This window comes from Rattus norvegicus, chromosome 13, assembly GCF_036323735.1.
Source record: "Rattus norvegicus strain BN/NHsdMcwi chromosome 13, GRCr8, whole genome shotgun sequence".
Classification (NCBI taxonomy): Eukaryota; Metazoa; Chordata; class Mammalia; order Rodentia; family Muridae; genus Rattus; species Rattus norvegicus.
In genome coordinates this window covers 95,036,347-95,061,503 of record NC_086031.1, presented here as the reverse complement: position 1 = coordinate 95,061,503, position 25,157 = coordinate 95,036,347, and the positions used below count along the sequence as shown (strand labels likewise).

The following is a 25,157-nucleotide window of genomic DNA, read 5'->3' as shown; positions in this document are numbered from 1 at the left end:
ATCAGTTGAGAGATTCTGCCTCAGTGAATAAGATGAACATCACGCGCACATGCGCACACACACCACAGAACAAACATGCTCCTCGCATCTGCACGACCATTTTCTTCCCTTCTCCCACCTTTTCCATCAATTTTATTCAGCTTTTACTCTCCAAAGTGCGTCTAAGCAGGGCAGAACGGCACAAATCTTTAATCCTAGCACAGGAAAGCCAGGGCTTCATAAAGAGATACTGTCGCATGCAAAACAAAGAGTTCGGAGAGATGGCTCAGTAGTTAACAGTAGCTGCCCTTCCAGAAGACCTGGATTCAATTCCCAGCACCCAAAGATAGCTTACAACTGCTACTCCAGTTCCAGGGGATCCAACACTCACGCAGGCAAAACACCAGTGCACATAAAATAAGTCATTTAAAACTCCATCCAAAATATCTTGGAGGATATCATATTAAATGCATGGACGTGTTGCTTGCATGGATGTGCATGCAACATTTTCCTGACTTGTCCAGACAAGTCAGAAGAGGCCATAGGACCTCTTACAACTAGAGTTATGCTAATTGTGAGTTAATCATGTGGGCCTTGGGAATCACACCCCAGTTTTCTCTGCAAGACCAACAAGTTCTCTAAACTGTTGAGTGTCTCTGGACTACCCCCTGTTCTTTTTGTCTGTGTTTGAGACAGGGTCTCTGTATCCCTCCATAGCCTGGAATTCTCTATGTAGACCAAGCCGGCCTCAAACCCGCCTCTGCCTTCTCAAGTGCTGGAAGAAAAGATGTGCATCACCGTGCCTCAACCCTAACCTGCTCTCAAAGTCAGAGATCTGCCTACCTCTGCCTTCAAGTGCTGGGGTTAAAGGCATGGGTTGTTTTTTTTTTTTTTTTTTTTTTTGGTTCTTTTTTTCCGGAGCTGGGGACCGAACCCAGGGCCTTGCGCTTCCTAGGTAAGCGCTCTACCACTGAGCTAAATCCCCAGCCCCACCCTGTTGGGTTTTTAATTGATTGTGTTTAGGACTGAGAATTGAACCCCGGCCTAGATGCATTCTACCACTGGGCTGTACCCCCAGTCCCTGCCTCCAGGTCTTTCAAGTATCTGTAACCTTAAAATATGTAAAAATAGTTTTTATTCCCCTGATGTAATTGTCCTCTCCGATCTTACTGCCTCAGACTCCTACAATAGGCCTAGTCCTGGAAGCTTCTAGCCTCCATACAACTCCAGTCTAGAATGTTTTCTGACTCTGAGGTTGGTGCTGAATAAACTAAGCTCTCCTTTCTAGTTCTGAGCTCTTGCTGGCTGACTCATCTCAGCTGTGCTCACTCAAAAACTCCTTTCCAAGCTGACGGATCCAATCTGGCTTCTTCCAGCTTCTCCTGAATTGCTCTGTTTGGCCTCAACTAACTCTGGCAATCTGTTCTAATCTTCTGGCTCCTTCTCGGACTCTGGCCCTTCTGTCTTCACCTGTGTCGAACTTGTTCTCCCAACTTGTCTTTGTAAAACTCAGCCAGGAAGACAGCTTGCTTTCTCTCTGTACTGCTCCGGAAGTGGCTTCTTTCTTTTTTTCTCTTTTCTTATGAGAGTTGGTACATATCCTATTGTCAAATCTTTCTCTGACTCATCACTTTGGCTGCCACACAATTAGACATGACTTTCAAACCTGGGTGCTTCCTTCTACAAACTAAATTTACCTTTATTGTTTGGGACTAAGACGTGTACTAAGGGGATTTAGCTCAGTGGTAGAGTGCTTGCCTAGGAAGCGCAAGGCCCTGGGTTCGGTCCCCAGCTCTGAAAAAAAGAACCAAAAAAAAAAAAAAAAAAAAATCCCATTGTCTCACTGGTCATAGTCTGTAACACCAGCATGGGGAAATGGATTCAGAAGGACCAGAAATTCAAGGTCATTTTGCTTCTAAATATTGTTTGAGAGTACCTGAACTTCATGAAAGCCTGCTGCCCCATCCTCCACTCCCACAACAAGGGATAGGGCTGTGAGAAGGTCAAGGTTAGCTGGTAAAATACTTGCCACCAAGCCTGAAGACCTGAGTTTTCCTCCTTGGGACCCACAAGGAACACAATAAAGAGAAACCATAGTAAATCAGTTACCAAGCTTGTTCAGGAAATATTAAGTTGTACAAAGTAGACTTCAGTTGAAGGTGAACTCAAGGATGAATAGATGTATGCTACCCAGATGTGTCAGCAACTAGAAGGAACAATTGTATTTCTGAGTATTAAAGATGCTGACTATTAACTTTGTTCACTTGCTGGCATGGTAGCTCAGACTTTTTAACTGCAGCTAGCACTGGGAGGCAGAAACAGACAGATCCCTGAGTTCCAGGCCAATCAGAGCTACATAGTGAGGTCTTGTCTCAAAAAAAAAAAAAAAAAAAAAAAAAAAAAAAAAAACACAAACAAACAAACAAAAAACAGTTGGAGTATGGTGGTACACACCTATTCCTAGCACTCAGGAGACAGAGGCAGGCAGATCCTATGAGTTCCAGGACAGTCTGGTCTACACTGAGTTTCTGGATAACTGGAGAAATCCTGTCCTTTTTTTTTTTTTTTTTTTTTTTTGGAGCTGGGGACCGAACCCAGGACCTTGCGCTTGCTAGGCAAGCGCTCTACCACTGAGCCAAATCCCCAACCCCCGAGAAATCCTGTCTTAAAAAAAAAAAACAAAAAAAACAAAAACAAAAACAGACAAAACAAAGAATTGTTCACTTAGATTCCCCCCAACTAGGCCCCATTCCATTTGAAAGGACTTGTGGTCAGGCCACCAGTGAGTCCTGGGCCACCACCAAGTCCTGAAGAGCTTAACTCTCCCAGCCAGGCTGGATGAATTGGTTAACAGCCGCCTAGAGAAAGCAATCCTTGGTCTGTCCTTGAATAATTAGGACAACGTTGTAAATCTTCCCTTTTGTCCAAAGAACCAAACCGGGAATTTCCATCTCTGAGAGAGATGTTAATTGGTCAATGTAGCTTAACACCATAGATCTGTACAAAATGCCAAGGTTTATGTTCAGGGCTTGGCGGGAACCAGTCCTACGTGGTTGCTTTTTGTCCTTTTAACTAAGCTCTAGTTACTGGGGTGACTTCATTGAGAAGGCATATTCATTCATTCTATAACAAACCAGCTCCCAAAAGTCATCCTTGAACTCCATGTGTCCTTAAACCATGTCCTTAAACGGAAAGAGGGAATGGACACATGATGTAACTTTTTCTTTTATTTGTTTGTTTACTGGTTTTCTTGAGACAAGGTTTCTTTTTGTATCCTTGGATGTTCTGGAATTTGGTCTGTAGACCAGGCTAGCTTTGCTGTGATGTTGGCAAGAGTCAGGAAAGTGGCAGGAAAAAGTCTAGGCTTAAGAACAAAATACTGTCCATGGTGGCGCATGCCTTTAATCCCAGCACTCCGGATCAGAGGAAGACAGAACTATGAGTTCGAGGCCAGTCTGGTTTACAGAGGCCAGCCTGGTTTACAGAGTGAGTCTGGGACAGAGAGGGCTACACAGGAAAACCCTATCTGGAAAAACAGATTTAAGAAAGCAAACAAGCAAAACAAAACAAAACAAGAAAAATAAGTGGGCTGGAGGAATGGCCCAGTGTAAGAGCACTGGCTGCTCCTCCAGAGGACTTGGGTTCAGTTCCCAGCACCCTCATGGCAGCTCACAATCGTCTGTAACTGTAATTCTAGTTCCAGGAGATCTGACAGTCTCACACAGACAAGATGACAAGGACATAAAATAAAAGTATGAGAATGTATAAAAAAGCTACTTGGTCATCACATTTGAGCCTGATTCTGAGGGAAAGCAGGAGGGAGGGAGGGAGGGAGGGAGGGAGGGAGGGAGGGAGGGAGGGAGGGAGGAGAAGAGAGAAGCGGCTAGGGTTTCAGCTGTCACTAGCTTCCTCATGAAGTCCACAGGTATGCCAGGCCTGGCTGACCCAGGCTCATTGGCCCTGGGGCAGCACCAAGGCAACCGTGCTGGCTCCAGACTGGCTCCAGGCTGGCCAGCAGATGGCTGCTCATCAGCTCCTTTCCGCAAATCCCAATTGCTGCGCGGCTGTCGGAAGGCTAATCCCGAGGGTGTCTTGACCTCAGTTCTGACTCAGGTCCCCCATCGCTCCAGTGCATCCCTATAGCCATGTCTCCCTGGAGCTGGCTTTTCCCTCCTTCTCCTCGGTGACAGTGACGCTTCTGAGCTCCCTCGGGCCTCCTCTGCTGTGTCCTTGGTCCTGTGACCGAGGCAAACTGGTTCTCCGGGTGGATTTGTACCCTCGGGAGGAAGCAGAGCTGGGCACCCGCCCCACCCCTAGTTTCTTGTGCCTGGACAACGGGGTCTGGGCCATTAAACCATCGAAACAACCCACCACCACCACTACCACCCTCGCTCCCGGGACTTGGGTGAAGTGGACCATGCTAAGCCTGACTACCCTCTCCTAGCTTAGGGTTTGTTTCCACGGGTCCCCTGCAAGGAGCGGTAACCTAGGGGACTCTTGGGAGACCCAAAGTAGGGATGGAGTCCAGGATTTTCACACCTGATGAAGCTGGCTAGGGTAGTCACAAGTCTGTGGATCCTGACAGGAAAAGGTCAGTCTTAGCAGGTTGTCCCGAAGTCATCAATTCTGAGGTAACTATGAGGCCTGAAAAGCTGCCTCAGTAGAAGAAAAAATCCTAACCCCCCCCCCCCCAGGGGAAGCTAGGTCTTAGGAACACCAAACGAAGGTTGGTGACACAGTCAGGAGGTAGGGCTCCTCCCTTAGGGACTGCTCTGTTTCTATTGGATGAGGCAGGAACCCCAGAAGGCTAAGGGAAGGCATCCTACACACAAATGTCACATTGATGCCTTACTTTGACCCTCTGCTCTACCCTAGGGCCTTGTCCCCACGGTGTTTGCTTTGTGCTGAGGATGAGTCCCCTGTGTTATCCACCTCTTGTCTCCCAGACCCGTATGTGTTGGCCATACTGCAATCTCCTTTCAGAGCACCCGTTCTGCCCTGTAAGACAGAGCTTAATTCTTTCAAAGTGTTGGTGCCCAGTAAGCACCTGGCTGCTTATCCCTCCTTTCTGTTAGGTCAGCTGCTCCTGGGAATGGGATTAAACCAGGTCAGGCCATTTCTACTCAATGAAAGGCGGCATCCTTACTCTGAGGCAGTACCGTGTGGAGAGCGAGGTGGGTGGCTGACAGAGCCGGCTGAAACACTGAGGGCAGGGAAGCATCCCCAGAACCCACAAAGGACAGATCTCTGTCCCTAGCAGGATGGAAAGAATCCAGTGTGGTCAGCTTGCACTTGATGGCTGGCTGGGTTTCTGTCTGGGCAGCAATGTGGGCTGAACATTGGTCTCTGCTGTTGCTGTGAGCAGTAGAACTGTGACAGTGAACTTCAGTCCTCCCTGTGCTGTTATAGGTATAGCTACCACCCTTGCGGCCATGATCGATGCTGCATGGACCCACTGAGAAAGCACCGTGGTGGCTGGGAAGAGACTGATTCACCTCCACAGATCGCTGGGGCTCCAGGATCCAGTAATTCTTATTGGGAGTTGTGGTTTAAATGTGTGGCCCTGACAGATTTGCATTAAAAGGGTGACGCGGGGTTGGGGATTTGGCTCAGTGGTAGAGCACTTACCTAGGAAGCGCAAGGTCCTGGGTTCGGTCCCCAGCCCCAGAAAAGAAAAAAGAGAAAAAAAAAAGGGGGTGACCCCAGTAGGTGGGACCTTGAGGAAAGGGACTGAGTAGATTTTAAGTCACCGGGAGGGGTGCCTTTAAAAGGGGTGTTCTTTTCTTGTTCCTAACTTTAAGTAAGGGCACCCAACATAGTATGCTGCCTTGCCACAGGCCCAGAGAAAACAGCCTAAAAACATCCAAACATCCAAACCTGAGTCCAGATAAACCTTTCTTCTCATTCATTCACTCATTCATTCATTCATACAGTGTTCTGTCTGCATGTATGCCTGCATGCCAGAATTGGGCATCAGACTCCAGTATAGATGGCTGTGAACGACCATGTGGTTGCTGGGATTTGAACTCAGCACCTCTCTGGAAGCAGTCAGTGCTCTTAACCTCTGAGCCATCGGTCCAGCCCTACCTTTCTTTTTGTTAACCTAATTGTCTCAGGCACTTTTTAGAGGGGGAGAGGGGTGCTGACTCATAAAGTGAACACCTGTGACACAGATACCTTTTTCACATGCTGTGCCTGTCTGGAGAGATCCAGCCACATCCTCTGTCTAGCCTGGTCACCTGACAGCAGTTGTTTTCCTCCCTCGCCTCCGAGTCATTGTAGATCCCCACCTCCATCCCTCTCTCAGTTCAGGGCAGGCACACAAATACACACGCCTCTTGACGACCTGCCCACGGCGAGACATTCTTTCCCCCCAGTTCTGCAGGTCCACCTGGAGCGGGGCTGAGGGCTTCAGCTGTCCACTTACTGTTGGTGCCACCACATCCTGCCGTGCCATCTGTAAGGCAGGCCTGAATCCATTCCTTCTCAGCCAACTGATCCCAAGGAACAACCTTTGAGGTCCTAGGGACAGAGTCAGTGAAGCAAGAGTCACCGTGGAAGGCATTTGAGCCACCTGCTCACACAGCTTACCGGGGCCTTCTGCACCTGCCAGTGCAGAGCTCTCACATGCCACCTCCACAGGGTGACAGACTGCTGCTGTTCGAGCCCAGCACATGGCTTGGTGAGTGAGAGGACAATTCGGGGCATGCTGACCGCTCAGTGACGACCCAGGGCCAGGAATTGATGGCCATCTGCAAACGCACTACACACTTACCCTCCTAACCCTGGAGGTGTGGGTTACACTTCTCTCTCAGTAGAGCTTGCAACCAATGTCTCCACTGGCCAGAGCCACTTTAACTGTTGTTGGAGCTGCCGGATCACGGGGTCAAGTGAAGCTGCAAGGGTTGCTACACTCCTATAATCCCAGCATGAACTCAGGGTTGAAGACCTGAGTTCAAAACCAGCCTGAGCTACTTTAGCAAGTTTAAGCCTAGCAAAGTACCCGAGGCCCAAACCTGAGGATCTGAACTCAGATCTTCAGCACCTGTGAAAAGCCAGGCATGCTAGTGTATGCCTGTGATGAATGGGGTGTGCCTGGGATGAATGGGGTGTGCTTATGATGAATGGGGTGTCCTTGTGATAGAATATGCCTGTAATCCGATGCTGGGGAGGCAGAGACAGGAGGACCCCAGGGGGTTGGTCAGCCAGCCTAGCAAAACTGGAGCTCTAGGCTCAGGGAGAGACTGGGAAGCCCCTGCCTAAAAAGTCAAAGTGAAGTGACTGGAGAGGTGGCTCAACAGTTAAGAGCACCCGGCTGCTCTTCCAGAGGTCCTGAGTTCAATAACCATCTATACTGGCATCTGATGCATGCGGATTAGGGAAGTCAGTTTCTGGCTTACACAGAGACACACATACATGCAACATACACAGGCACTCACCACCTACATATACATGCACACACACACACACACACACACAGAGGCACACACACACACAGAGGCACACACACGCACGCACGCACGCACGCACTACTGCTACATTACAGCAGAGAATTTTATTGCTCTGGGTTTTACCCCAAATTATTTTCTTGCTATGTTTCTTTTCTTTTTTCTTTTTTCTTTTTTATTTTTTTTCGGAGCTGGGGACCGAACCCAGGCCCTTGCGCTTGCTAGGCAAGCGCTCTACCACTGAGCTAAATCCCCAACCCCACTTGCTATGTTTCTTTAACACATTCTCTTAATGTTAGTAACGTCTTACTTCTTATTTTTTAACTAAATAAAATGTCCTAAACAATGGTGTCTGGGGTAAGCTGATATATTGTGGGGTTTTTTTTTTCCCTCTGTAAGTAAAACAAAGTGTTTAGGATTTAAAATAAAATGTCAGGTGTCTTGGTGGATGTGCCCTTGCAATTCCAGCATGTGCGAGGCTCAGGCAAGGGGATTGCTACACATTTTACATCTGCCAGAGCTGTATAGAAATACCCCCATCTGACTGCTCTCCCAGAGGTCCTGAGTTCAAATTCCCAGCAACCTCATGGTGGCTCACAACCATCTGTAATGGGATCCGATGCCCTTTGCTGGTGTGTCTGAACACAGCGACAGTGTACTTATATACATAATAAATAAATAGATAGATAGATAGATAAATCTTTTAAGAAATGCTACATTTCAAGGAAGAAGGGAAAGGAGAGGAGGAAGAAGAAGTAACATGAGGATCAGGGTTCAAATCCTGTGTGAGATGGCTATTCCTGGCTGTCAACTTGACTACATCTGGAATGAATTAAAATCCAGAATTGGAGGGTTCACCTGTGATCCAGATCTTGAGGCTGGAAGACACAAGCTTCTGACCTGGATCTTGGCATGGAGATCTTGAGGCATAGTGGCCACGAAAAGCTTAGGCCCAGACAAGGTAGTACACACCTTTAATCCCAGAAGACTGAGGCAAGCAAATCTCTGAGTTCAAAATCAGCCTGGGACAAAGCAAGTCCCAGATCCAGGAATGGTGGTACACACCTTTACCTGAGCCACGCCTCCTGGAGGCCTGTGTAAGGACATTGGAAGAAAGAAGACTCACTCTTCTCTGCCTGCTTGCACTTACTTGCCAACACTTCTGTTGGAACCTACCTCTTCAGGATTCCAGCTCAGTCAGGGTCCTCTAGAGTCACAGAACTTATGGAATGTCTCTATACATTAAGTGAATTTATTGTAATGACTTACAATGCACAGTCCAACTAGCCCAACAATGGGCAGCTGGAAATGGGAAATCCAAACGTCTAGGAGTTGCTCAGTCCACGAGGCTGGTTTCAGCCGGTCCTCCTGTCTGCTGGAACATTCACCATAATCTAAAACTAGAACTAAAATAGCTAGTGACATACTAAATATACATTTTCCAATAGTAACTGTGTTTTGTAAAAGCATATACATGCATTTATGTATGGATTTACGGGGGGAGTGGAGATCAAAGGACAACTTGAAGGAGTCAGTTCTCCCCTTCTACAGAGGGTAGTGGGGATCAAACTTGTGTTGTCAGACTTGGCAGCAAGTGCTAGACCTACTGAACCATCTTGCCAGCCAATCTTGTTTTGTTTTGTTTTCTTATGTACTTCAGGCTGTCCTGGAACTCACTACGTAAACCAGGCTGTCCTTAAACTCACAAAAATCCCCCTATCTCTGCCTCCCACCCAGCTTTCCAGCCAATCTTGTTATAATTTATTTTATTATTATTATTATTATTATTATTATTATTATTATGTGTGTGTGTGTGTGTGTGTGTGTGTGTGTGTGTGTGTGAGATAGAGGGAGGAGGGAGTAAGGCGATGGGGAGGAGGGGAGGTGCACATTACTATCATAGTGTGCACAGAAGTCAGAGGACAACTTTAAGGAATTGTCTCTTCTTCCGTTTTCACATGGGTTCCAGGCCTTGAACTAAAGCCATCAGGCTTGCAGTCTGAACCATCTGAAACGCGTTACTATAGCTGGAGACCAACTGAAGTTCCCAGAGTTCCTTTCAGCTACATGCATCCATGTAATTCCATATGGGATGTAACTGGAATGGTGCCTCCCATTTTCAAGCTTGAACTCATTGTAGTCCTCGAGTTTCCACATCCCGAGGACTGAGGTGACAGCTGTGAAACCACTATGGGTGGATCTAGACATACGCTTTCTAAACTTCCCTTGTTCATGGGCTGGAACCAAGTTAGAAGGAGCTTGTGGATGAGAACAGAAACCCTGGGGACAAAAGAACAGAACACAGAGGACCCCTGCTTCCGAGGTGGTCCTGACATTATAGCTCTCATTGCTGTGGCCAGCAGCCGAGAGAAAGCAAGGGAAAAGACTTCTTTGGGCTCACAGTTTCACTCCTCAGTCCAGTAGGCCCATAGCTTTTTGGGTTTCTGGGGAGACAATAGCATGTCATGGCAGAAGCATACAGTGGCACCTCATGGGGCCAAAGGCAAAGAAAGAGGGGACTCCTTCGAGGACACATTGCCAATGACCCAGGCTCTTCTTAATGGGCCCACCTCTAAAAATATTTCCAGCAGCTTCCAATGAATACCACACTGGAAGCCTTCGACAGGACGGCCTTTAGGGAACATTCTAGATCTATGGCCCATGTGAAGTACAACAGCTCACCCAGCTGTGATCACTGCTACTGTCTTTAGGTTGAGTGTGAGAGAAAATAGCTAGTCTGGTTTGGATAGCCTTTTGGGGGACTCTGCTGTACCAACTTAATCTGTACCCTAATTCATACAAACGGTGTAAGTGTCACAACTCCTGTGATTCAACCCTGCCTAAACCAAAATCACAGAGACGCTGGATTCCCAAAACTAGGAAAAGCCAAGCACTGTTCAGAAGTTACCCTGCCATGTTACTGGTCCTAACAAGGGTCTGTGAGAATCCAGAAGAGCAGAAAGTGGCCTTAAAATAGAGCCCTTGGACCAGTTTGTGGTGGCACATGCCTTTAATCCCAGCAGTCGGGGAAATAGAGGCAGGTGGATCTTTTTAAGGCCAGCCTGGTCTTCAGAGTGAGTTCCAGCACAGCCAGGGCTACACAGAGAATCCGGGTCTCAAAAATGAACCAGCCAGCAACAACAGAGACAAGACAAGACAAAGCAACAACAGAAAAGGATGGAGCTTTTGGGGAAGACCCTGAAAATCTGATGATGACCTTAAGGAAAAGGTAGGATTTGGATGACTGGAAATGAGAGGCAACTGAAACAGCAGGCAACTGAGAAAAGACAGATGGAGGAAGGAAGGTGGTCGTCTCTGTAGGGTGTTGGCTTGACACAATGTGGAGTCACCTGGAGAAGGGAGTCTAAGTGAGGAATTATGTCAAATGGTTTGTCTTGTAGTTACGTCTGTGGGGCCTTGTCTTGATTATATTAATTGAGGTGGGAAGATTTGCCCACTGTGGGTGACACCATTCCCTAGACAGGGAGCTTCTGAACTGTCTGAGTGAAAAAAGCAAGGTGAATATGAGTGTACATGCCTGAATTCATGGTTCTCTGCTCTTGGCTTGTGGATGTCATGTGACCGGCTGCTTCAACTTCCTGCTGCCTTGACTCCCCTACAATGATAGACTGTAACCTGAAGCTGTGAACCAAATTAAACCTTTCTCCTTTTTTGTTTTAAAGAATTATTAATTTATTTTAAGTATATGAGTACACTGTCACTCTCTTCAAACACACCAAAAAGAAGGCATCAGATCCCTTTACAGATGGTCGTGAGCCACCATGTGGTTACTGGAAATTGAACTCGGGACCTTTAAAAGAGCAGTCACTGCTCTTAACCTCTGAGCCATCTCTCCATCCCCCTAGCCCTCCATCCCCCTAGCCCTCCATCCCCCTAGCCCTTTCTCCTAAGGTTGCTTTTGTTGGGTTATTTTATCACCATCAACAACAACAGGAACAGAAATGAAGATATGGGAGAACAAAAGAGTTCCTACAATCTCAAGCCAGAGTTAAAAAGCCAGAACTTCGGGGCTTAAATGCTACGTGACAAATTCCCAGGTTCAGTTTCCTAAAAGCTTTCTCATGTTTCTGCTAAAGATCTGTCTACAAACACATCCTTCCTGGATGGGATGCTTAAACATAATCACATCTAGCATATTATGTGCCTATTTCATTGCTTTATTAAATCCTTCAAACAGCATCGTTTTCTGTGGTTAACAACTTTAGAATACCACTTCACAAGAGAAGGGGAACACATAGACTTCCGATGTTCTTCCTAAGATCCTCCTGTCTCCGGGGCAACGGGTAGCATTCCTTGAAGATGACCATTGGGTGCTACAGTGCTAAATGCCAGCTCACTCCTACCCACTTCCAGTGAGGTTTCCTGGCTATAGGAAAGGGTGGGCCAATGGCAGTTGGATCATTGTGACACTTTCTTCTCCAGCTACAAGGATTGGACAGAGATAGGCATGTGACCCGAGGAAGGCCAACCTGGACTTTTCCCTAAGATTGATACAGAGGCACTGGAGCATATCTCCTGGGTTCTTTTCCTTCTGATTGATTGCTACATTTGGGGCTTCCTCAGGGGAGAGGAAGCCTATTGGTAAATTGAGCAGAGATAAAAGATGGGCAGAAATCTAACAGGGGGCTGGTGAGATGGCTCAGTGGTTAAGAGCACTGACTTGCTCTTCCAGAGGTCCTGAGTTCAATTCCCAGCAACCACGTGGTGGCTCACAACCATCTGTAATGGGATCTGATGCCCTCTTCTGGTGTGTCTGAAGACAGCTCATATATATATATGTATGTATGTATGTATGTATGTATGTATGTATGTATGTATGTATAATTCGAGAAAAAGAATTGTTTCTAGAAACCTAACAGGGTTGAATCCCATTCTCAGGGTCCCTGCTGGTCTTCCACTGGGAGGTCTTCCTCCCAGTCACCTGTGCCCAGCAACCCATGTACTGAGCCAATCATTGTTCTTTCTTTGAGAGAAAGTTACACGACTTGCAACCCAAAGTTCTGAATGACAAAGGTGAACTTGCGAAGGAGGTTGTTAAGATAAGACACTCAATACCCACTGGAGTCAGGACGGCGCTGCTTTGAGACACACCCTCACACTCGGCATGCCTCACTCCCAGCACTTAGGAGGCAGGCAATTCTGTGTGCCCAGCATCAGCTTGGTCTGCACAGAGGATTCCAGGCCAGCCTGGGCTACGTGGTGAAACCCTGCCTCAAAATGCAGTCCTGTCTCCTGGCATACACTTGTAATCCCAATGTGAGGTCCAAACTGACCCCTGTCCGGGACCCCTTGATTGAGACTCACGGAGGTGGTAATTGATGCAAAAGCAAGAGGAGCTTTATTCCAATGCTTTGGGGTCGACTCCCTGTCAGAGAGGGCGACCCTGAGCAGACTCTAACAGGGAGTTATGTACCTTGCAAACAACTGGGGCAGAATTCAAAGTTGGTAACTAGGCAGAGTACTATCAGTGGGGCAAAGTGACCTTCAAACTGACTCGTGGTCAATGGATCATTCTGGACTTTCCAGGGGGGACAGTTGGGAGTCAAAGGGGGGTCGGGGGGTTGGGGATTTAGCTCAGTGGTAGAGCGCTTGCCTATCGAGCGGAAGGCCCTGGGTTCGGTCCCCAGCTCCGAAAAAAAGAAAAAAAAAGGGGGGGGTCGGTTGGGAGTCACAGTGGCTTTGTCTGACCTTTGACTTGCAGTTGCTCTGGGAACTAAACTGGCCTTGCCCTCCCTGGAAGAGAGGGGTCTTTGTGCTTGGAGGTTCGTGGTGGGATTTTCCCACTGCCTTAGATTGACCCCAACTCTGCCTCTTTCCAAGCTGAAGCAGGAGATCACACCTTCAAGACCTACATGGGGTACAGATTCTGATCAACTTAATGAGACCTTGTCTCAAAATAAGGCCATGTGGCATAGTGGTAGAGCAATTGCCCAGCATACTGAAGGTCCAGATTCAAAACCCAGATCTCAAAAAAAAAAAAAAAGTGGGAGGATGTCATCAAATAAGCTATAGCAAGCTCCTGGTGTGTGTGTGTGTGTGTGTGTGTGTGTGTGTGTTGCATACGTGTATTTCACATGTGTGAATATGGGCACGTGTACACCATACTGCACATGTGGCAGTCTGAGGACAGCCCACATGTTGGTCCTTATCTTCTATCTTGCTGGGATGGGGTCTCTATTGTTCCCTGCTGTGAGCACCGGGCCAGCTGTGGGTGTCTGTTCTTTCGCCACCCTTGCCTCCCATCATCCTGTGAGAGCGCTAGTGCTATCACAGCTCACGTTGACCATCTGGCTTTTATGTGAGTCCTGGGGATTCGAACTCAGGTCCTCATACTTGTGCAGGAAGCACTTTACCTACTGAGCCGTTTCTCTAGCCTGCAACCCAATTTCAGAAACATGAAAATGTGGAGAGAAACCATGCTTCCTGCCTTTGCAGAAACGGCAGCTGTAAGCCCTTGATGTCCTCAAAACTGGGGTTGACAACAGGCCCCCTCACAGGATTGCTGTGAAAATTACAAAGAGTGGGTGTAGGTGTTGGCCTGATGTACAAGCGTGAGTGGAGATTTGAGTTCAGACCCCTAGCACCACGTAAAGAGCTGAATGCCGGGGCACGTACCTGCAATCCCAGTGCCCAGCTCTATCGCTTACTGGCCAACCAGTCTAGCCAACTGGTGAGCTTCAGGTCTAATGAGAGAAATAAGGTGTCTATGTACAGGGGCACATGACTTGCATCTCAGCACTCGAGAAGCAGAGTGATCTCTGTGAATGAGGCTAGCCTGATCTACATAGCAAGTATGAGGACAACCAGGGCTACATAGAGAGACCCTGTCTCAGAAAAAAAATGGAGAAACAATTGAGGAAGACATCAATATTGTCTATGCACACATGCACTTGTACTCTTAGGTGCACCTATAAACTCTCTCTCTCTCTCTCTCTCTCTCTCTCTCTCTCTCTCTCTCTCTCTCTCTCTCTGAAACAACTTAATACAGTTCAAGAAGCATCGTCCAGGGAATGACACCTTCCTACAGGGGCTGAGCCCCCTCTTTTTTTTTTTTTTTTAGATTTATTTATTTATTTTGCATATAAGTACACTGTAGCTGTCCTCAGACACACCAGAAGAGGGCATTGGATCCCATTACAGATGGTTGTGAGCCACCATGTGGTTGCTGGGATTTGAACTCAAGACCTCTGGAAGAGCAGTCGGTGCTCTTAGCCACTGAGCCATCTCTCCAGCCCGCTGAGCCCCCTCTTAACACTCAAATGTCAGGCAGTGGTGGCCTTTCAACCCAGCACTTTAGGGAGGCAGAGGGAGGTGGATTTCTGTGAGTTCAAGGCCAGCCTGGTCTACACAGCAAGTTTTAGGACAGCCAAGGCTATACAAAGAAACCCTTGGGGTGGCACATGGGGGAATACAAACAACACAAAACCAAGATAATCCTACCCACAGACATGCCCTTAGGCCACTATGGTCAAAGTAATTCCTCAGTTAAAGCATTCCTTCTAGATCTCTAAAAGGTGTCTCAGGCCAGGACGGGTTGGTGTACACACCTTTAATCCCAGCACTCCCTGAAAGCAAAGGCAGGTAGATCTCTTGAGCTTGAACAGAGGGCTACACAAAGAAACCCTGTCTTAAAATACAAAAACAAGGGCTGGAGAGATGGCTCAGTGGTTAAGAGCACTGACTGCTCTTCCAGAGGTCATGAGTTCAATTCCCAGCAACCACATGGTGGCTCGCAACCATCTGTAATGGGATCTGATGCCCTCTTCTGGTGTGTCTGAAGACAGTGACAGTGTACTCACATACATAAAGTAAATAAATAAAATCTTTAAAAAAAATACAAAAAGAAAGAGAAAGAAGAAAAGAAAGAAAGAAAAGTCCTTCAGACCTTAAATCTGGACTGCCATGTAATCACCCACACTCCAGGGCAGGGCCCATTGACTCTGGTTAATCCTTCCTAGAAATGCCTCACAGACATGCCCAGGGTGTTACTGTAGCTGACTCCTGATCTAATTAAATTGACAATCAGAATTAAGCATGCTACACATGTTCGTGTGCCCTCACACACGAATACATACAATGCCTAGATTAGTTTTCCAACAACACAGTAGGTGATTAGGAAACGGTGACTCCTCTCAAATCTGCCTTTGGCGCAGATTCCTAAGGATATAAATCAATTTCTTCCTCATGTCCGGGAACGTGTTCTTTTCTCTCTTTTGAAGTTTTTATTTTTCATTTTATGTTTGAATGCTAGGGTTGGAACCCAGGGTCCCATACATGCTAGGCCAACACTCCACCTCCGAGCTAATTCCACTCTCCAGCCCTCTCTTTTTATACCCTGAAGGGCACTGAGGGTCTTCCTACTTTTGGAGACAGTTCTAGTGAGTTCTGTTTTGCAGAGTTCTATAGCAGGATAAATGGAGTCCCTGCAACAACATGATGTAGGGATTTTCTGGCCAGCAAGCTCCAGTCTCTGTGTACACATACATACACACATACACACAGATATACACACACACATGCACCCATGCATGTATGTACACACACATACACACAGATGCACACACCCATGCATGCATGTACATACACACAGATGCACACACCCATGCACCCATGCATGCATGTACATACACACAGATGCACACATATGTGCACCCATGCATGCATGCACACACACAGATGCACACACATGCACCCATGCATGCATGTACATACACACAGATGCACACACCCATGCACCCATGCATGCATGTACATACACACAGATGCACACATATGTGCACCCATGCATGCATGCACACACACAGATGCACACACACATGCACCCATGCATGCATGTACATACACACAGATGCACACATATGTGTACCCATGAATGCATGTACACACACACAGATGCACACACACATGCACCCATGCATGCATGTACATACACACAGATGCACACATATGTGTACCCATGAATGCATGTACACACACACAGATGCACACACACATGCACCCATGCATGCATGTACATACACAGATGCACACATATGTGCACCCATGAATGCAGGTACACACACACACACACACACACAGTGCTAAGGTTGCAGACACCTGTCTGAACTCAGATTCTTGGGCTTATGCAGCAAACATTCATCCACTAATCAATCTCTCCAGCCACCAGAAGTCAGAGCCTGAAGGAGTAGGGCGGGTTACAATGTTCAGAACTACCAGAAGCCAGCCAGCCATAATCCTAGAAAGACACTGCTCAGAAAGCTATTTGGTAAGGAGCTTAAGAGACCTGCGGCTGTGAGGCCAGGAAGGTTCTTAAGAGTCAACTGCCTGGAGACCTCAGGCCCTGCTTTGTCAGACTGCATGTGAAGCCCCCACCTCCTCAGCCCCAGGGCTTGCTAGAAGGAAGAAAATGTGGACTTTGGGGTCAGAGAGCCCTGAGTCCCAATGTCAACTGCCCTGGCATTAGCCATGTGGCCTTGGTCATGTGGAACCTGGGGAGCCACCACTCCTTCAATGACATAATTAGATCACCAGTCACCCTGCCTCTCTTGGGACCCCATGAGCTAATGGAATGTCGTGGGTGACTGAGCTGGGAATGATCCTCCCAGCAAAGACAGGATCCTGTCCTCCGAGGGACTGCAACCAAATGTGGCTGCTGTTTACTGGGTCTCTGTTTTAGCACAGAAATCAGGCTGTCGGTAAACCATCAAGCCTGAGTGATACCCTGTCCCAATGGCTTACTGTGACACTGTCGAGTCCTTTGACGCATTGGCAGACACATTCAGGGCTGGCAGTATAAACAGAACCCACTGAGAGGTTTGAAAGTAAAGCTACTGAGCCACTTAAGGCTGGCACTGTCATGGCTTCCATTACCAAGGGCACTGTGCAGGGCCCATTTGGCTGATGACCAAGAATACCTCGACTCCGACAACATGGAAGGGAAAAGGAAAGTAAGATAGGCGAAGGACCAGCCTCCAAGTTTGTTCAAAACTGAGTGAGAGGCACAGGCTGCTCCAGGTCCCGTGGAGCAGAAAGGGTGACATGAACACCTGAATTGAGTGTGTACCGTCCTCTCTTGAGAAGGTCTCAGGTCTTGGTCTCTCTATGCCTCAGTGACTTGGCCTGTAGAATTGCACCCTCATATCTGCCTCTCCGGGTGGAGGAATGTGTGGAGTCTGAGCCCAGTACCTGGTACAGCCAGGACCTTTCCCTTGGCTAGAAAGGGAGGCAGGGACTGAAGGGAGATTATGCAGAGAGATGAAGAAAAGCAGGACCCTAATCAGGGTCATTACTGCATCCTTAACACCTTTGCTCAGAGCTGGTACATTTTCCCCCCGCTGCTGACCACAAATTCTCTGTGGCCAAAGCCCTCTTTCCCCAAGGAAACCTCAGTTCAAAAATCATGTCTTCCCTGGCTGGTGCTGGCCATACACCTTTAATCCCAGACAGAAGCAAGTGGATCTCTGAATTTGAGGATGGCCCAGTCTACTACAGAGTGAGTTCCAGGTCAGCCAGGGCTACACAGAGAAACCTTGTCTCAAAAAAACAGAATCAATATCATGTCTTAGCTAGACATGGTGGCACATGTCTTTAATCGTAGCACTCGAGAGGCAGAGGCAGGTGGATCTCTGTCAGTTTGAGGCCAGCCTGGTCTACATAGCAAGTTCCAGGCTATATATATATATATATATTAAGACCCTGCACTAACACACACACACACACACACCACACCACCCTCCCCCTGCAACACATACACACACACACACCGCCCTCCCCCTACAACACATATACACACACACAGATACACACACATACACACACACACCGCCCTCCCCCTACAACACATACACACACACACACACACACACACACACACACACACACACACACACTCTTAGAATCCTTGCCTAGAATATATCCCTCTTCCCTCCCTCAGCAAGATTTCTGCCCTGATTTGTCAGATGTTCACCCTATGTGAGACACAGTCTCTGAAAAAGGGACCGACCATCCCTTTTCTGTGCCTCAGAGAGGCAGGGGACATAGAAGAAGAGAGACTCTGGCTCGAGAGTCCATGTCAGGGCTCAGATGAACTTGGAAAGACGTTTATCTCAGGGAGGGGAGCTCGCACAGGCCTCGGTTTCCACAAACTGGACAACTGGGAAGGAAGGCAGAGTTCTGGGGAATGAGGGTCAGCAGAGCTAAGAGGAAGGTATCAACATGAAAAGAGGCTGTTCTCACGTCAGTGTGTGACCCGTGTCTTCGTGTATGCCTGTGTTTTTATCTGTGTTTGTGAGCTTTGTGTACATTTGTGAGTGTGTTTTTTTTTAAAGATTTTATTTATTCATTTTATATATGATAAATACACTGTCACTGTCTTCAGACACACCAGAAGAGGGCATCAGATCTTGTTACAGATGGTTGTGAGCCACCATGTGGTTGCTGGGATTTGAACTCATGACCTCTGGAAGAGCAGTCAGTGCTCTTAACCGCTGAGCCATCTCTCCAGCATTGGTATCTGTACACGTAAAAACATTGGTATCTGTACACGTAAAAACATTGGTATCTGTACACGTGCTTGCCTGTGGGGGTTCATGTGTGGTTTTAGTATTTTCGAGTGTATTCGTGTGTGCTTGTATTGTCATTTCTGTTTGCCTTGAGAAGCTCACCAGGAAGCTCGGGTTGGCCCGTGACATATGGCAGTCCTCCCAAGTACTGGAATTAAAGGGGTTCACGACCACACACAGCTTTATTATAGGTTATAAAGTGAAGAGGTCATGTGACCAGAAGTGCCTGGCAAGATGTCAACACAGTAAGGAGGCTCTTCCAGCCTCGAGGCCCAATCTACTGTCTGGCCCCTCTCCTTCCTGACACAGGGCCAGTGCCTTGGAGGAGTCCCTGCTGTTCTTGCTTCTCTCTGCCTACTCCTGCTTGTCTCTGGCCTCTTTCCACACCCCATGTCCTCTCATCTAGAGTCCCAGCAGTGCATGTACCCAGGCAGCTCAGCTCACTGGGCAACAGACCCAGAGCTGTGACCCTTGCACTCTGCAAAGTCTCAGCCAACTCTCCCTTTAGGAGCGATACATGCCTGCTACCTGCCCTGCTCTACCTAACCCAGGAGCAGTGGGAGTGGAGGAAGCCGCTGAGAGGCAAGGCCCCTGCACCTGATCTGAAAGTCACTCCCAACCAGGTTCTGTGGCTGGGAGTCAGCCACAGATCAGTGACGACATTCAGACATGTTTATCAGTCAACTGAGTTCTATGGCCACTGAGTAGGGAGGGGGCGTGGAGAGCCAAGCTCTGCCCTACCTACTCAGTGCCTCAGGCATCCAGACTCCCAGAAGAGCCAACTCATGGGCAATTACCATTCACTCTGGCATGGGAGACAGGGCACAGAGCACTTATGCTTGTGACACGGGTGACAAAGAAGTGACACAGGTCGCTTCCACTTGCAGCTGACAGGGCAATGCTAGTCCATTAGCCAGAGGTCAGGGCTGTGGGAAATGGAACTTCCTGGTGCTCTCTGAGCAAGCAAAGTCTTTTCTGCCTGGTAAGTGCTAGCTCTAAGGCAGGTCGGTTCGTTCTTTCTTTCTTCCTTCCTTTCTTTTGTTTTTAGGATTTATTTATTTTATGTATATGAGTACACTGTAGCTGTCTTCAGACACACCAGAAGAGGGCATCAGACCCCATTTCAGATGGTCGGGAGCCACCATGTGGTTGCTGGGAATTGAACTCAGGACCTCTGGAAGAGCAGTCAGTGCTCTTAACCACTGAGCCATCTCTCCAGCCCGGCCGGTCAGTTCTTGCCTGGATATGGAAACTGGATGAGGAAGGGTGTGGGGGACAATGTAACACCATCCTAGCTGCCCCTTGTCCTCCATCTGTCCCCTTGTTCCCAGAGGACAGCACACAGATGCCTCTCCAGTGCTCCAATGCCCCCTCTCTCCTGGGAAATACACCTCTATCCAGGCTTGGCTCACCACAGCTCCACCTTGGTCTTTCTCCGGTATCACCAAGGACCCTGCTGCTGCCTCGGGACCTCAGCTGTGTTTTCCTGACTCCTCTTGGAATGTTCCACCCTTCTCTGCTCACTGGACTCCCTAGTAGCCACCAAAAGAACTGAGCAGGACCAGGGGGAGTGTGAGCAAACAAAGTCACAGTGGATAAAGAACCAAATGGCATTGCGTGGTGTGAGGCGGAGGGCAGGGCTCCTGAGCAGTCCGAGCAGACAGGTCAAGGCTCCTAGCTTGAAATTTCCTCAGCTTGGTGCATCAAGCGAGGGGATCCCTGGGACTAACAATGAGTACTGAGAGAAGCATCTCCTGAGAGCCTGGTCTCCTTCCACACAGTGACTCCTGTTCCTTACGGCTTTGTATTTTGTTTTACATGAAATCCTGGATTACACTTATGTGTGTGCACGGGCACATGCTTGCAAACACACACACACACACACACACACACACACACACACACACACACACCTGAGATGTTGAGGAATCAGGGATGAATCAGAGGCCCAGAACGCACATCACAGACCCACCTTAATGCTCCCAGCTTTCACCTTTTTTTTAAAAAAAAGATTTATTTATTATGTATATAGCGTTCTCTCTGCATGTAGCCTGCAACCTCTGAGCCATCTCTCCCACCTCCTCACCTTTAGTCTTAAGAATAACTAGCACCAGGCCTGGTGCTGCATGCCTTTAATCCCAGCGCTCAGGAGGTAGAGGCAGGAGGATCTCTGTGAGTTTGAGGCCAGCCTGGTCTACGGAGTTCCAGATCAGTCATGGGTACATAGAAAGACCTCACCTCAAAAGGAAACAAAAAACACAAACAAACAAAATAAACAAGAAGAGGAGAAGGAGGAGTTGTAATTGAGGACTTGGAACCAGCTGACCAAGAGGATCCTATGCCCTCTTTAGCTTCCCTGGGCACTAGGCATGCATGTGGTGCACAGACAGATAGGCTACATATCCATACATTATCCAGACATAATAAAGATTTTCAAATAACTGAGTCAATTTAAACTAGTTAAATTTTAAAATTTTAGTTCAGACTGGGATGGATGACAGCATCCAGGAGCTGGCGGCAGGCTGATCTTTGCATCGAGGCCAGCCAGATCTACAGCAAGTTCAAGGCCAGCCCCGCCTACATAGTGAGAGCCTACATCTAAAGTAATTACTCTAACGTCACGTACTCCATAAGCAGAGGAGGCTGTGGTGGTTCCTCCAGCTGTTTTCCTCTGTCTGCAGTCTCTGCATGGAGACCTGTCTGACCAGTATTTGCTCGGCACTACCCTTGGATATCCAATGGGTGCATCAAACTCGGCATGTCCAAAACTGCCGTTCTGAATCCCACACCACCGGTGGAACCAGCAAGGCCAGTCTTCATCTTTGTGAGTGAGCCTGAAAGGCTGCCTTGCTCATTCCCAACCACCCAGTCCCAACCCTAAACATGTCTACAAACACAGCTCTGTCGGGCTCTGTCCTCTTACTGCCTCTCCTCCTTGAGCTCTCATGACCATCTGCCCATATTGTCTGTTTCAATTCTGTCTTTTGTTTCAAGTTCCGGGAAAGAGGATTTTTTGTTTGCTTTGTAGCGATAATTTGTTTAAGTCAAGGGCTCGCTACCTGACTGACCTTAACTGTGGGAGATCCTGTTGCCCCGGCCTCCAGAGTGCTGGGATTACAACCTTGTCACCACATCGGCTTCAATAAATATTTTCAATGAATGATGACTTTCAGGTGGGGAAACCCTGAAACCAATCCAGAACATGTGCCCCTGTCCAGAGCTGTGAAAACAGGATTTGGGAACTCCAGCCACTGTACCGGGCACTGGGACCTGACTATCCGCAAGGTGCAGACAGGGACTGATCACACAGCGCCCAAGCGGTTGATGTCCTCTCTCAGCGACTGGGATAGAGAGAGATGGCTTTGGCTACAACTGCTTCTGGGCCAGGTAATCCTGGAGGAAGGAATGACGCGCACCTTTGGGCACCAGCTGCAGTTGTTTGGGTGCTGCTGCTAAATGACCAGAGGTCCCGGAAGCCGATCCGGAGGAGGAGCTACGGCCCGTGCAAACGGGCGCGGTGACCCGGGGTGTGCGAGCCCCCGGGGACAGGCAGTCAGACATCGCGGCTCCTACGCGCCGGACCTAGTTTACAAAGGCGAGCCCGGCCCTGCCCCGCGGCGTCTTGGACCAGTCCCACCGAGTGGGTCCCCAACCAATGAACCCCAGTTCTTCTGAGCCGCGGCTCCATGAGTCCCAAATGTCCCCGGCTCCTGTGGGTTCCAGGCTCTCCGGTCGCTTGCCCCGGCGGACAAGGATGGGTCATCTACTGCGAAGACGAAAATCTTTCCAGGAAGTTTGTACCTATTAATATTGCAGTTCCTGGCAGCGGCTCTCCGCGCCGGAGCGGGGGCGGGGCAGACCTTTTCCAGACGAGTGTCCGCCTCTGGCCGGAGGCAAGGGCCGGAGGGGCAGCTTTCTAGGTCCCTTCGCCCAGGGCAGGGGTAGGACCTGCTCCGATGCTCAAGGCGCCAGAGCCCAGAGGATTGGCCGCGAGTAGCGCGCGGTGTGACCGGGAGGCCAAGACCCAAATCTAGAGCTGGGACGCGGGAGGGGGAAGGGAGAGGAATCCATGAATCGGTTACCAGAGGCCGCTAGGCCGCGCCGCTTTCAAAAAAAAGCGGGCATCCTCCTGTAGTGGGAGACTACGAGCCTCGGGGCCCTGGAGAGGTCGGGACCCTGGTTCTGACCTTGCTGTGGTTACACAGCCGCCGGGAGCTGCAGCAGAAATTTGATGTTCGAAAGCTTGTGGCTTCCTCGCCACCACCTTGCACGACTGTCATTATCTCCAGTCACAGACACAGAAATTAGAGGTCGTTGTGTTGTTACCCGCCGCAAGGCCTGGTGTGCACAACGGGATCTCTTAGAAGGAAGCGCAGCTGTTTTCCTGCAGAAGCGCCCCGGAACCACACGACCTGCCGCTTTCTGGATTTGCAGAAGTTCCTTGGGGCAGAAGTGCCAGATCATTCCTTCTCTCGGTCCACAGATGGTACATAAATCACTTTGCAAAAGAACCTGAATTTGTAACACTTCTGGGTGCTTACGTAGAAAGGCAGTAGCTTAGCCACCCCTGAAGTGTAGGCTTCTGACCTACACCCCCGGACACCTCAAGTGCTAACTGACCAGAGTATTAATTAAAGTCTCTATAGTACGGGTTGGGGTTTTAGCTCAGTGGTAGAGCGCTTGCCTAGCAAGTGCAAGGCCCTGGGTTCGGTCCTCAGCTCCGGAAGAAAAAAAAAGAGTGCTAAGTCTCTATATCACGCTGTCTCTTAGAATTCTAGGGCCTTTGCAGGGCGATCCTCAAGGCAAATCCAAAGTGGAGTTTGAGACCCAACAGTGGTGGTCTCTCCTCTGCCTCCTTGGGATGCCTGGTGCAGAGACCTTGCTGGGGCATTTCAGCCTCTCCCTGGAGACCTCCAGCCCTCCCCAGCTTTCTGCCCAAAACATTTGGCTTCTGTTTTCCCTCCAGAAGGTACCACAAGAGGGAAAAGGTCCTGTGAGGCGAATGCTCTGTCTGGATTCAGCTTGGGTGGATCAAGCAACTCATCGCCTTCCCTTTGGGCTGCAGAAAGCTGCGAGGTAGCCGCGCACAGATCTCTGGAACAAAGATTGGTAGCATCAGCTGTTTTAATGCAGAGTTCGGCACACAATCCTTGCTAAAAATAAATACAAAGGAAACCCCAGAGCAGCTAAGCCTATTTTCATACCTTTTATTTTTTCTTGTTCATGGCTCTTTTGTATTCTTGCTCCTTGGTTGCTGACTTTCTCTCGGGGACCATCCTGAGTGTGCTCATGGCTCTGTGCCAGGTCCTGGACATGCAGCCATGGACAGAAACAGACAGGAGAAAGGGACAATCTAAGGACCATCTCTTCCTTCCTTCCTTTCTTTCTTTCTTTCTTTCTTTCTTTCTTTCCTTTTGTCAATAGAATATTTCCCTTACCTCTGCTTCTTTTTTTCCTTTTTTTTCCCACATTTTTTTATTGGATATATTTCTTTGTTTACATTTCAAATGTTATTCCCTTTCCCAGTTTCCTGTCCATAAGCCCCCTACCTGCTCCCCCTCCCCCACACAGGTGTTCCCCCATCGACCCCCTTTACCACCCCCCACATTCCCCTGCACTGGGGGTCCAACCTTGGCAGGACCAAGGGTTTCCCCTTCCACTGGTGCCCCAACAAGGCTATTCTCTGCTACATATGCAGTTGGAGCCCTGGATTCTAAGGACCACTACTTTGAGTGTAATTTACATTAAGTGGGATGATGGACACCCCCTTCAGAGACACAAGGGAGCATAGGGGTGAGGATCTCCCCTCCCACTGCACAGCCTGTCTATGGGGAAAGGCGTTTTGTAAAGCACCAGATGAAGAAAGGGTTAGTGGACGGTAGGGGCCTCAGCACTGCCCTGGGGCCATCACCTCATCACCTCAGGTAGTAAAGGATCACAAATGTCTGTGAGGATATCCAGACAGGAACCAGGGCCCTCTTTTTCTGAGGACTGATCTATCTGGGGTGGATGAAGAGGAGGCCCTGCCTGCTGCAGTGCTGCAGATTTCCTCTGCCAGCCTCTCCCCACATCCTGAGCAGTGGCAGGATAGGGGTGCGCCTCTGGAAGGACGCTTTGTGTCAGGGACCTTAGACCCGGCCAGGAGCCA

General features: G+C 48.7%; 1 long non-coding RNA gene across 1 annotated transcript; it reads left to right on the top strand.

The window, feature by feature from the left end:
* The first annotated feature begins 14,461 nt into the window (after positions 1–14,461).
* On the top strand, positions 14,462–24,204 carry LOC102553824 (uncharacterized). The gene is made up of 2 exons (XR_359164.4): positions 14,462–23,495; positions 23,976–24,204. It is a non-coding gene; the product is annotated as an uncharacterized LOC102553824 (long non-coding RNA).
* Positions 24,205–25,157: the final 953 nt, after the last annotated feature.